The 12611-nt window shown below is 52.4% G+C and overlaps 1 protein-coding gene across 1 annotated transcript in view; it reads right to left on the bottom strand.

The window, feature by feature from the left end:
• The window catches only part of LOC121475322, a 39382-nt gene that overhangs the window by 13452 nt on the left and 13319 nt on the right, over window positions 1-12611 (bottom strand). The window lies entirely within an intron of this gene.

Here is a 12611-nt window from a genome sequence, read left to right as displayed (position 1 = left end):
CCATGATACTGGACTTCCAGCCTCCAGAAGTGTGAGAACGTAAATATCTGGCATTCAGGTCCCCCCGGGTGTGGTAGCTTGTCATGGCAGCCGGGGCAGACGGACACACCCACCGTCAGCATCCTCACCATCACGCTCCACGTCCTCATCCCCCCAGCGGAGCACTTCTCTGCCAGAGGAGGAATGAGTGAACGAGTGAATGAGTTCTAGGCTTACCTGTATTAACTCACTGTACCCTCTCCTCAGCCCTGTGCGGGGTGGGCCTATTTTTATGAGAATGAAGATCAGAGAGCCTAAGCAGCCAGCCAAGGTCACACAGTGTACAGGAGGCAGGAGCAGAAACCCAGGCTCTTGATGCTACTCTAGAAGCTTCAGCCAATGGCTTGTCTCTGAAAATAATAATGCTGCTCTAGCTTACACACACTTGCACAGCACTGTGGTAAGCACACATGGTATTATGGAGTCACATGCTGAAGCCCTATTCTCCCCCTCCTGGTGTGATGGTATTTGGAGGTGGGGCCTGGGGGGGGTAATCAGGGTTACACAAAGTCCTGAAGGCAAGGGCCTCAGGATGGGCCTAGTGTCCTTAAAAGAAGAGGAAGAAATCAGAGCAAAGTGAGACGGTGGTTGCCTGCAAGCCAGGAAGAGAACCCTCGCCGGGAGCTGAATCTGCTAGCACCTTGACCTCGGACTTCTCAGCTGGCAAACTGCAAGAAATAAAGGTCTGTTTAGGCCACTCTATCTGTGGTGTTCTGCTACGCCAGTCTGAGCAGAGGCACGCGGCCAGCCCCACATAATCCCCACAGCATGGTTCCCAGGTGGCCCCTACCACCCACTTCATTCACAAGAAAATTATGAAATGCAGAGGTATCGGTTACTACCTAGCCAAGGTCAGAACATCCAAGGTCATCCTGCTGAGGTTTCTACGCTGGGCAATCTGAATCCAAGGGGAGCCTCTGCCCATTCCACTCCACTCCAGAAACAGGGGTCAGATGCACTTACTGGGGTCACCGCCCTCCGTGACACAACAGAGGAAACAACCCCTTCCTCTTACTCTCCCTCTCTCCAGAAGGCCGGGAGGACCCCCTAACCACTGTCTGTGGTTCATAGCAACACTACTCTTATTTCCCAGCTCAGCTCAAGCCGGGGTGGAGTCTGGGGGCTTCGGCCTCTCTCTGCTACATGATGGCCTGGCCCAGCAAAACTAAGATTCAGAAGTCCGCTGTTGGCAAAAACCATGGGCAGAGTTCTTGGGAGGGGGGGGTTCCTGTGTGCTTGAGGGAGAGCAAAAGGGCTTTCCAGGTTGGGGCACGGAGTCCAGGGAAGGCTACTGGCCCCTCCTTGGCCCCTTGGACAAGAGCTGATCACATGGTAGGTGATCACATGGCCCCTTGGACAGGAGCTGATCACAGTGTGCCCCACAGAACCCTTCAGGACTGGAGGCTGCTTAGGGGGGTGCTGGAGAACCCTTAGAGGGGTTGCCAGTCCCTTAGAGGACAGGGGACTACTTCAGCCACAGGGAGAGCTTCCCCCAAGGTCTCACTGCTTCCCAGGGTGGCCCTCACCCAGAGACTGGAGCAGGCGGGCCCTGAAGATTTGGCATCCTCGCCCCAGCTTGGGACAGCTTTGAAGGGCCACAAAGTTCCCTGGGAACTCGCCGTGGCGCTTCCATGAAAGCCCCGTGGCCCATCTTCTCCTTTGGCCCTCTCCTGCTTGCTTCACTCTGCTCCCCGGGTGTCAATCCCAAAGGCATACCCAAATAAGCCTGCATGCTGACCTCCATCTCCACAATGGCCTCCACTCAGGGACCGCCAAGCCAAAGCATGCACACATGTGAGCAACAGTCAACAGGGAGACGTCGTCGTAAACAGTTCAAATGCTCATGAATGCAGTTCGGCAGGAGGCCCTGGCACTGAGGGCACAGAGCAGCAGGGATGGAGTCAAACGGTCCTGCCCAGGACGACCTTTCACTCCAATGAGCCAAAAGGTAGGACAAGCTAAGACAGGCACAGGGCAAGTGTGACATTGCCCAGCAGGGCCAGCAGCACCAGCACCAGGTGGGACCTGGTAGAGACACAATGCTTGGCCTCCGACCCATGGAATCAGCAACTCCAGGATGTTTATCAAGCTCTCCAAGGAAATCTCACGCAAGCTCAGATGGCAGCAGGAGGTGCGAGAGGATAGAAAACAGGAAGCTGTCCCAAAATCCTTAGGAAGAGATTCAGCAGTCACGGCTCCTGTCTGGGACCTTCCCCACACAGCCAGCCCCTTCTGGCCACCTCTCCTGGGCCCCATGTCAGACTAGGGGAGGTAACAGTTGCGGCTTCCTCACTATTACCACCACAGGGTGCTGCATCCTTGGCGCACCCCACCCTGCCTTGGTCAGTAGTGCCTTTATTAAATTCACCTTACTGTACTCCGTTTGGGGGAATCCTCTGTTTCCTATCGTTACCCAGACTGGACACACGCGCTGTCTCAAGTCCAAACTCTGCAGAGTGGAGAAGGTTGTCCGTTTATCGCTGTGGACTCTGAAACTCAGGAAGGGCAATCCCCAGGGAAGGCTGGCTCCAGGACTCTTGTCCTGGGGATGGATCTGGGGTGGGGTGGGTGGTGGAGGTGCAAATGCAGCACCCGTGGGTAGTGGGTAGTGCTCAGCCTGGGGAGGGGCCCTGACAAGTGAGGTGCCCCCCACTTCTGCTGGCTCCCAGCTGTGGGCTAGAACCTGTCTCCAGAAGTTAGTAACAGGCTGCCAGCCTGAGGCCAGAAGAGGAAATTAAAAAGGCAGTGGGGTGGGGTGGAAGTCTCCCTGGGAAGGACGCCGAGAGCCTCCCAGGAGAGAGCACGGGCTGCAGGAAGAGGCTGTGACCCACACCCTCGAGGGCGGGCCCCATCCACAGGGAACTGGCCAGACCTGTGGGGGTGAGGGAGAGGGCCACAGAAGGCCTCTGAAATTCAGTTCAACCACCTTTCCCTTCTCAGGCGCCAGGCATGAGCTTGGACTTGGTCGGCTGTGAAAGCTGACAGATGTGAGGGACCTGGGGTGGTCTGGGCATGGTGGCAGTGGCAGGTGGCCTCCCGGCCCCTCCCCAGCCTCTGTGATTTCTCTAATCTTCAGCCCTGGGATCATGTGTGATTCAGGCAGCACAGAGGCAGTGGCTGTGGTCGCTGGGACTCGAGGCCCACAGACCTCCATCTGCATCCCGGCTAACCCCTCGTGTCCAGGGCGACGGTTAAATGGGCTGCTGTTTGCAAAAGGGCAGGCCTGGCTAGGACATAGCAGAAGTTTCATGATGCTAAAGCTTGCTGCCATTTTTTATTTTTTGAGCACTCACTGTGTTCCTGGAACTGTTTATAGCGTGACAACCCAAATGAAGTGGATTACTGAATTATTCCCTTTTCCCAGATGGGGAAACTGAGGCAGGGAGCTGTTCGATAACCACCCCAGGTCATGCAGAGGAGGCACGATCAGACCCAGGGCCTTTATTCTAACAAATACTTTGTCTCATAGCAGAAGTTGGAGGCCATTTTGAACAAAATGCTTTTGTTATTGCCCAGCTTAGAGTGAGAGAGTATGTTTACTGAGCACCTACTATGTGCCAGGGTCTCTGTACAGAATACCTTGTTTAATCCTCACAGGAACATCATCATCCCCATTTTAAAGCTGCATAAACTGAGGTTCACAAGAGTTTATGCAATTTGCCCTAAGGTTACAAAACCAGGAAAGGGCATGGTCAGGACCTCTTGAACTTAGGTCTCACAGTCAGCAATGCCTCCAGCCCTGCCCAGAAAGGGGTCAGGCCCTCTAAAATCCCAAAGTGCTGAGAAACCTATGAGAAAGGGATTCCTAGGTCTCGCCCAACATGGAGACCAAAGAAGCACTAACTGCAAGTCAGGAGTCCTGAGTCACCCGGACCGGACTCTGCCACCCATGTCCTGTGGGGGCCTCTTCAGGGCAGGGAGACCTCAAAGGTCACAGTGGTCAGGAAGCTTTCATCCCTGTCTAGCACCCATTCTAAGGAGTCCTCCAACATCTGCTTGCATTCCCCCAATGATGGGGAGCTCACTTCCTTCAGAACCAGCTTATTAGCTCTAACGACAGGATGTTAGGAGGCAGTGGAGAGGCTAGGAGCCAGAATGTGGAGTCACTGACCTGACATCGAATCCTTGACCACTCATGATACTGGACAAGCTTCCTCACTTGTCAAATAGGGTGGATGATCATAGTGTCCCTGCCTCATTGGGTAACGGGAGCCTTGCAAGAGCCCTGTGGAGACAGTGCCTGGCACATGGTAGGAATTCTACAAACAGGAGCCAGTCTTAGAGGATAGGGACTGCCTAGTTCAGGGCCCGCCCACAGTAGATATTCATGAGTGTGAGCTATGGGGCCCTTCAGCTCGATGCACTTACCCCAGCTTCCCATCCAGGGGCTATTTAGGACCTCACTGGCCTCTGGGGCAGTGGCCTGGCCCCACCCCTGCTCGTGGGATCTCAGACCATCAACCCCTGTCAGCCCCACCCTGCAAATTCAGGAACCAGCCCCGCCCTCCCACCCTCCACCTGCAAATATTTCAATAGCACACAGGAGAAGTAATCAATCTCAGGAGGAAGGCAGGCAGGGAAACCGAGGCCAATCCGAAAAGCAGGAAGACGGGACTCCTGGGGACCCCATTCCTGCCACCTGCCCACTGATACCCAGATAGCCTCACGTGGCCCACCTGGAACCCTGCTAGGTTCCAGATCAACTCACTACTCCCGGCTGCCTCTCCACACAGTGCCGTGCTCACCGCTTTTATGCCTGGATCGGAATAATACAGCCCAGCGTGCAAGGCTCCCATAAGGATTATGGAAGTATCAGCAGAGGGCCTCTAACAGGACCCAGCATAATACAGCTGGCATCCTATAAAGGGAGGCACCTTAGTAAAGCCAGTAAGAATAGGAGATCAGGAGTCACCAGGCTCAGGTCAAATTCCAATTCTGCCATTGGCTGGATGACCTCAGGCCTCAGTTTCCTTATCTGTGAAATGGAGATGATATACCACCTGTCAGGGCTGCTATGTGCAGATTTCATGAAAAAAGCATGCACAGCGCTCAGAATGGGAGCAGGAGCTCAGAACCACACAGTGTAAAAGCTTCATGCATGTCACTCTCTACCCCCTTCTGCTGCTGTATACTTTTGCTTAGAATTTATCACGGCCTGACTTTCACTATACACCTGCACGCTTATGTGTGTACTGTCCATCTCTAGGACAGCGCCGGGCAAACAGGAGGTGCTCAATCTATGTTGGGTGATCGATCACTCTGATTATATTAGTAACACACGCCAGCAGCTCATGCTCATCAGGTTTGGTTCCAGTGTCTTTAAGGCCCTCTGGCACCTGATCTCATTTGCTCTGTGTTCAAGGCCAGGGTGGGCAAACGTTTTCTGTGAAGGGTCAGAGAGCAAACACTTCAGGTTTTACAGCAGGACCGCCAGATAAAAACACAGGCTGCCCAGTGAAATCTAAACTTCAAATACATATGGAATTTCTTTTAGTCTAAGTATGTACCAGATACTGTGCAGGCTTATACTAAAAGATTCTCTGGTTTTTCTGAAATTCAAATTTCAGCAGGCGATCTGAATTTTTATTTGCTAAATCTGTCAAACCTATTTTCAGGCCACATACTGTCTATGTCCCATCCTCTCTCGTTTTCACACCCCTTTTTAGGATGTAAAAACCATTCTTGGCTTAAGGGCAGTGCACACACAGGCTGGATTTGGCCACAGGGACCCCTGGCATAAAGCACCCAGCACTGTGCCTGTGGCTCACATTAGGCCAACATAAAAACCAGCCGAGCTGCCACCTGCTCCTCCAAGTCCTGCTGCCTCGGTGCTGGCTCAGAGCACAGCTCACCCCAGCTGGGGTCCTGGGTGGTTGGCGTCCGGCAGTGCAGCTGGGTGAGTAATGCTGAGCCAGCAGGAGCTAATGAGATGGAGGCCCCCTGCCTCTCCCGGCCGCGAGAAACTCACAGTGGAAAGGCCGGTTCATTTAGGGTGTCTGGACCGCCTTCAGGGTGACTTTTAAAAATAGCTCGCAGCATCTGGGCAAAGTGAGGAGGAGAGGGGAATGAGCAGAGGTCAGCTCTGCCTCCCGGGTGGGCCTCCTGGATGCTGAGGGCGAGATGCACATGCCCTAGCAGGCCAGCATGTCCAGCCCCGCCTCGGACCGCGGGCCCTCAGACCCAGCCGTGGGCTCTTCTGTGCCTTTGCCCACACATGCCTTCTGCCAAGGGTCCCTCCCTACATGCTGCAGCTAGCTAAGTGCAACTCAGGCTTCAGCCCAGGTGTCACCTCCTTCTGGGAGCCTTCCTGGACTCTCCATACCCAAGCAGGGATACATGTACCTCTTCCATGTTCTGCCAACACCTGCCTTCCCAGCACTTCCCTTCACAAGAACCACAGCTGTCCCTCATTCACTTAACATTTATGGAGCACCTCCTAGGAGTTTGGTACAAGATGACGAGCAGATAGAATCCCTGCCCTTGTGGACATGGCAGTCTACAGAGACAGATACTAACCAAGTACAACAAATGGGTACATGACAACAAAAAAGTAGGCCAGTTCCCTGCAGCAAAAGAATTTAGTTCTTGGAGAATAACAAAGGAACTTGAGCTGATGAGGTAGGTCTAGCGGTCAGGGAGGGCTTCCTGGAGGAGGTGATGCTCAAGATCTAAGGTACAAACAGAACTGAACTCTCTGGTTTCTCCAACTCTAAACCAGAGGAGGAAAATGCTGCCCCTGCAATTGCCCCCCCCCCCCCCCCCCAGCCACCCTAGAGCTCAAAGGAAGGAACAGATGGAAGGACAATGTGGCAGGGAAAGGCACAACATGGAAATAGCTGGCGGCTTTTTATTTTTTAATTTCTTATGGGGGAGGGGGCGCACAGGAGGTGAGTTGGGAAGGCCTGGAACAGGGCTGCGAGCTGTGACTGCTTCTACCATGGGGCCCTACCTTCCTTTCCTGCCACATCCTGTCCCCTCCCCGCCCCTTCCCACGCCCAGCTCGGTCACTTGTGCCATTCCTTCTGTAGGATTCCCACCCCCTGCCTTTGCTTTGTGCTTTGTGCAGTCCCCTGCACCTGATATCCTCACCCACTCCGACCTCCATCTCCAGCTCTGGCAAAACCACTGCATCTTCTGGGACTCACTAAGGTGTCCTCTGCCCTCCTTCCCGAGCCACCCCCACCCCCCACCCCCACCCCCCAGGCAAAGTTGATGGGACCTCCTCCACTTCCAAGCTCCAATGGTCAGCTATGAGCACTGGGCTCTAGAGTCAAACTTCCAGAATTCAAACCCCAGCTCTTGCACAGAATCTTGGGCAAATCTTTCCCATCAGTAAAATGGGTATCTGTATTTGCCTCACAGACATAAGATAATACATCAAAAGCATTTAACACAGTGGTAGCCGCACAGTAAGTGCTTTACACACTTATTTATGAGGTGTTCGCTGAGCCTGGCACCATGCTTGGGGCATTATTTTATTGAATCCTCAGGGTAATTAGGTGAGATGGGTGTGGGTGCACATTTTTACAGATGAGGAAACTGAGTCTTGGTGAGGTCAAATACTTGCCCAAGAGCACATGGCTTTTTTTGTTTGTTTTGTTTTGTTTTGTTTTGCACATGGCTTTTTTTTTTAAGTTTATTTTTTTATTTTATTTTTTAAAGATTTTATTTTATTTATTCATAGAGACAGAGAGAGAGAGAGAGAGTGAGGCAGAGACACAGGCAGAGGGAGAAGCAGGCACCACACAGAGAGCCTGATGTGGGACTCGATCCCGGGTCTCCAGGATCATGCCCTGGGCTGCAGGCGGCGCTAAACCGCTGCGCCACTGGGGCTGCCCGTGCACATGGCTTTTGAATGGCAGAGTGGGGACTCGAACCCACGACCATCTGCCCTGCACTGAGCCTGGCACACAGTAGGTTCATTTATTCATTCAATACGTACTGGTGCATCCCACAAGCTACGTGGGTGCTTCACATCCATGAGCCCCAAAGATTCATAACAAGCATGCCATGTGGGTGCCATTGCTACTACTCTATTTTCCCAATGAGGCAGCTGAGCTAGGAGGGATGGAGACCATCTGGTTCGTGAAGAGGCTGGGATCTGAATCATCTCCAGCTTCGGAGTCCCAGGTGGCCAACTCCCTGCTCCTGAAGTCCTGGCCCTGCAGCACCAGCCAGGTCCACCTCTGCCCTGCCAAACCTTTTCACCACTGACCTCCCCAGGTGTGCCCAGTACCACCCAGCTCCCTCTCCCCTCTGCACATAGGTCTCCAATGGAGAATCATGGTAGCAAGAGGGAAACCTTCAACCTGAAACACGTATTACTGAAACCAAAGAATCTGAAAAGGCTACATGCTGTCCAAATGCAGCTGCAGGACATTCTGGAAAGAGCAACACCATGGAGACGGCAAAAAGATCAGTGGTTGCCAGGGGTTTTGGGGGGAGAAAGGGATGAACAGCAGAGCGCAGAGGATTTTTAGGGCAGATAAAGAGATGTATAGGAAATCTCAGTACTTTCTGTTCAGTTTCATTGTGAACCTAAACGTGCTATAAAAAATAAAGTCTATTATAAAAAAAGAAGAAAGTAAAAAAGGAAATATCTTGTCTGTGCTCTGCTGCTACTGTAGGATGTCAGCAGGGATCCCAACGCTCCGGCACATAGGCAAAGGGCCTCCTTCCAGATGGGTTCCTCCCTGCCCTCAGCCCATCACAGCCTGCACAGGGCTGGGGCCTTCTCAGAGAAGGGGTCTGAAGGCGTCTGGCACACAGCGAGAGCCCAGTAGCCGCTGGTGAACGGATCAAAGCTTCCTCTCCTGGACTCTTGCTCTCTCTCATACACGGTTCCAGAACAGCCCTGCCCCACCCTCCCACCCACACACTTCCACCCTGCCCTCCACATCCACACAGATGGATAATGAAAGCAGAGACACAGGACGGTCCTTCTGCAGCCCCATCTGTGCCTGTGGGAGAGAGCGGGGGGGCGGGGACATAGGTGATGAAGCCATGGCACCTGGATCTTCAGAGTCCTAGTGCTAGCAAAGTCTTCCCTCTTAGCACCTGCCCTAAACATGGCTGTGGGCCTTACAAGGGAAGCAAAAGCCTGTTTCTCAGTGGGCTGCTGCTAGGACAGCCCCAGTTAACCCTTTTCTGGGATGCTATAAATAGGCACCACGCATCGTTCCCTCAGAGTATAGGGACTGGCCAACCTGCCCTGACCTGGAAGCAGGGCGTTCTGGGCGCTGAGATTGGGTTTCCCTCACACAGGTGCCCTGCACAGGGTGCTCAGACACCCCCTGACGAGAAGGTCACGCAAGTGCCTGGTTCTGGGGCATTCACCTGGGGGCATTTTGGCAAAAAGGTCCCCCCAGCTACACCTCCCGCACACAGCCACTCAGGGAGATGATGGAACCACATGTGAAGACAGTCAATCCCCCGCCCCTCCATTCCCGGAGAAAACAGCCTGCGTGTCTCACATTCCCAGCCCACGCCCTGGAGACCGGCCAGCCCTCTCCTGGGTGCTCTGCTGCTGTGTGAGGCGGCTCCCCTGGCAACACGCCCCACTTCCTCAGACCCACGGGCCTCGTGGATCAGGAAGGCACGCACAGACGCTGGAGCGGCCTCAATTCTCTCTGGGGGTCTGGGCAGCTACAGGAGATAAGAACACGAATTCCAGATGGTTGCTTCAAACAGCACAGGGTGAGCCAGAAAACACATTAGCCACCTCTAGCCTACATTGGGAGGAAAAGCAGCCAAGCATCACATCCAAGGGCTGGGTGAGTACCCTGGCTCTGCTCCCTCACCAGCTGTGTGGCCTTGGGTAAGTCACTTCACTTCCTTCGTGCTTCAATTTACTCCCCTCTATAAAAAGGGATAATAAATAGGACCTACCCCTCTGAGCTGTTTTAAGACTGAAATATGTTCATGGATGTAGAGCACTTAGCACAATGTCTAGGACACAACAGAACTTTCTGGAAAATGCTCTGTGCCTAAAATGTCCAAAACGGGATCCCTAGCCACATGTGGCTATTGTCCACTTGAAACTTGGGACAACTGAGCAACAGGATTTTTTAATTTGAGTTTTACTTCCTTTAAATGTAAACATGTAACACTAGTGGCTCCAATTGGATGGTGCAGGTCTGGAACACAGTAGGTGCCCGGTAAATGCTAATTATGATTGTTGTTAGGGGTGGTTGTTTTTGGAGGGCTCACTGGGTTACAAACTAGGGAGCATTTCATTTCTGAGCAAGCCGAGATCGGGGAAACTGTATTCATCTTCAAATTCCAGCATCTTGCTGAGCGGTTCTGAACCGCATTTGGGTTTTGGGGTTGTGGACCTCAGAGACGTACTGAGGATACTCTCTCCCTACAACAAGTACAAAGTGTCTGCATAACTTCAGGGTTGCCCAGGCCCCTAGATCCCACAGACACCTAGCACCCAGGAGGTCACTTCCGCACTGCGGGGCTGAGCTCCAGATGCTGGGGCCCTCACCCTGCCCAGGCAGGGCATCTGTGTCTTGTCTGCCTAGTTCGTTCCCATGTCCCTGCCTGGTCATGTCACCTGGACTCTCCTCTGGGTCCCCTCCCTCCCTCTCACTGGGCTGACCCCACAGCGTCCCTCCAGGCTTGACAGATCTAAGCTATGAGTCCCAGAGTGACTGGCGCAAAAGCCATATGTGACTGGGGCGGAGGTCCAATGAAACCTAATCCTGAATCTTCCAGGAGAACCACAGCAGGGGGGGTTGGGGGGGATGGAGGCGAAGCTCTCTGTCTGCTGATGCCAAGCTGGCAGGTTGTAACCTGAGAGCTGGGCAACATTCTCCCTCCCCACAGAGACCAGCAAAGCAGAAAGCTAGCACAGAGAAAATCAGTGCAGAGACCAGAAAACACAGAGGGTCCTGATGACATCATTGGAACCCCTGGATAGAGCTGTACCTGAAGCTGGCCTCACTCCAAACTTCCCAAACCCCTGAAACCACAACGTCGATTTCTTAAGGCTCTCTTTCCCTCTTGGCTTGATCTTCATATATTTATTCGTTGTTCGAGCTGGTTTTGTTAGCAAGTTATCATCCAAATTGAAATGGGTGGAGCTGGCTAAAATACCGCTCCGTGCTACTTCTCAGTTGTGTGACCTTGGTCCAGTTTCTTAACCTCTCTGAGCTTCAGTTTCTCTCATCAGTAAAGAAGAGTCGCTATTTGTACCTGCTCTATAGGAAGCTCGCTTTGAGCACTAAATGAGATCAAACAAAGCAAGTCAGAGCAGCATTTAATAAATGGTGGTTGTAAAGATGTCTAGTTCTCAAAAAGAAGGAAACAAATGCATGATAGTTGCTATAATTCTAACTAATTAGACGTAATTTACTAAATAATAAAAATTAAAGAAGAATCCAGTCAAGGTCCCAGGTATCATCAAGTCTCAAGTCTTGAGGCTTCCGTCCTCTGATTTTTAAGTAGGAGACTCACTGCCAAAGGAACGGTTATTGTCCTTTACAAAACTGAGTTCTTTCAAGTTTGTCCAATGAAAAAGCACAAAAATCTATTTATTTCTTGTCTTCCTCTACTACTCAAGGAAAAGTACACTGCCTCCCCCTGGCCTTCAGCACTTAGCTGCTCATCCAGGGCCTCGCGGTGGCTAAGTGACAAGACCCGCAAGCTCACAAGGGCGTCAGAATTTCTTCAGCTGAGGGATTACTGCCACGAGGCCAATGAATAAGCAGACCCAGAGGGAAGATCCAACTGCCCACCTCAGGATGTTGAGGCAGCCAGGCAAGACTCAGCCTTCCCCACCCCCGCTCAAGGGCTCGTTCCTTTGGACCCCAAGAAATACCCTCTTCCCAGTCTGCGGCACTGCTCCTGTGGCAGCAGCACCCCCAGCCTGGGGCTTACCCAAAGAGAGCAAGATCCTACACTGAGAACATCTACAAGTTCATGTGACTGACCAGACAGGGCAGCACAATGTCCTTCTGCGACTGATTTCTATCTTGCTCGTAAATGGGTGAGCCAAGCACTCTGCCTGGTCCCTTCATAAATACTGGTGAATACCTGGCAGTGATAGCATCGCAGCAGTGCTGCGCGGTACAGGATACCCTCGCCACCTGATGCACGAGGACACCAAAGCTGGAAAGGTCCAAGCATCCACTAAATGGCAGGACTCAAACTTGGAACACAAGGCTGTCCGATTCCAAAGCCTGGACCTTTTGCCAACTCCACGTGCTCAGAGGAGCTCATCACCATATGTGATAGGTCATTGGTTTCAGCTCCGGAGTGATGCGGAACCCGGTTCCAGAGCCAGAATCCAAGCTGTACCACTGACACTGTCGGTGACCTTTGGTGACTTATTTGCCATCTCCGTGTGACGCTATCCTTACCTTTAAGGGACAGTGTTTTATCCACTTTGTGTGGCTTCATAACAATTAAATGAGGCCATCACCATAAGATGCTCAGTAAATACTGTTTAAGAAATAAAAAAATCTTTACTCTGTTAGAATGCCTTTAGTTGAGCCTTTGCTTTTCCTGACCAGAACGAAGATTCCCAGATGGTCTTATCAGTGACCGAGTTTTAATAGGTCTTAAAT

The sequence above is a fragment of the Vulpes lagopus genome, chromosome 14, assembly GCF_018345385.1.
Source record: "Vulpes lagopus strain Blue_001 chromosome 14, ASM1834538v1, whole genome shotgun sequence".
Taxonomy (NCBI): domain Eukaryota; kingdom Metazoa; phylum Chordata; class Mammalia; order Carnivora; family Canidae; genus Vulpes; species Vulpes lagopus.
This window is presented reverse-complemented; position numbering and strand designations above follow the sequence as displayed.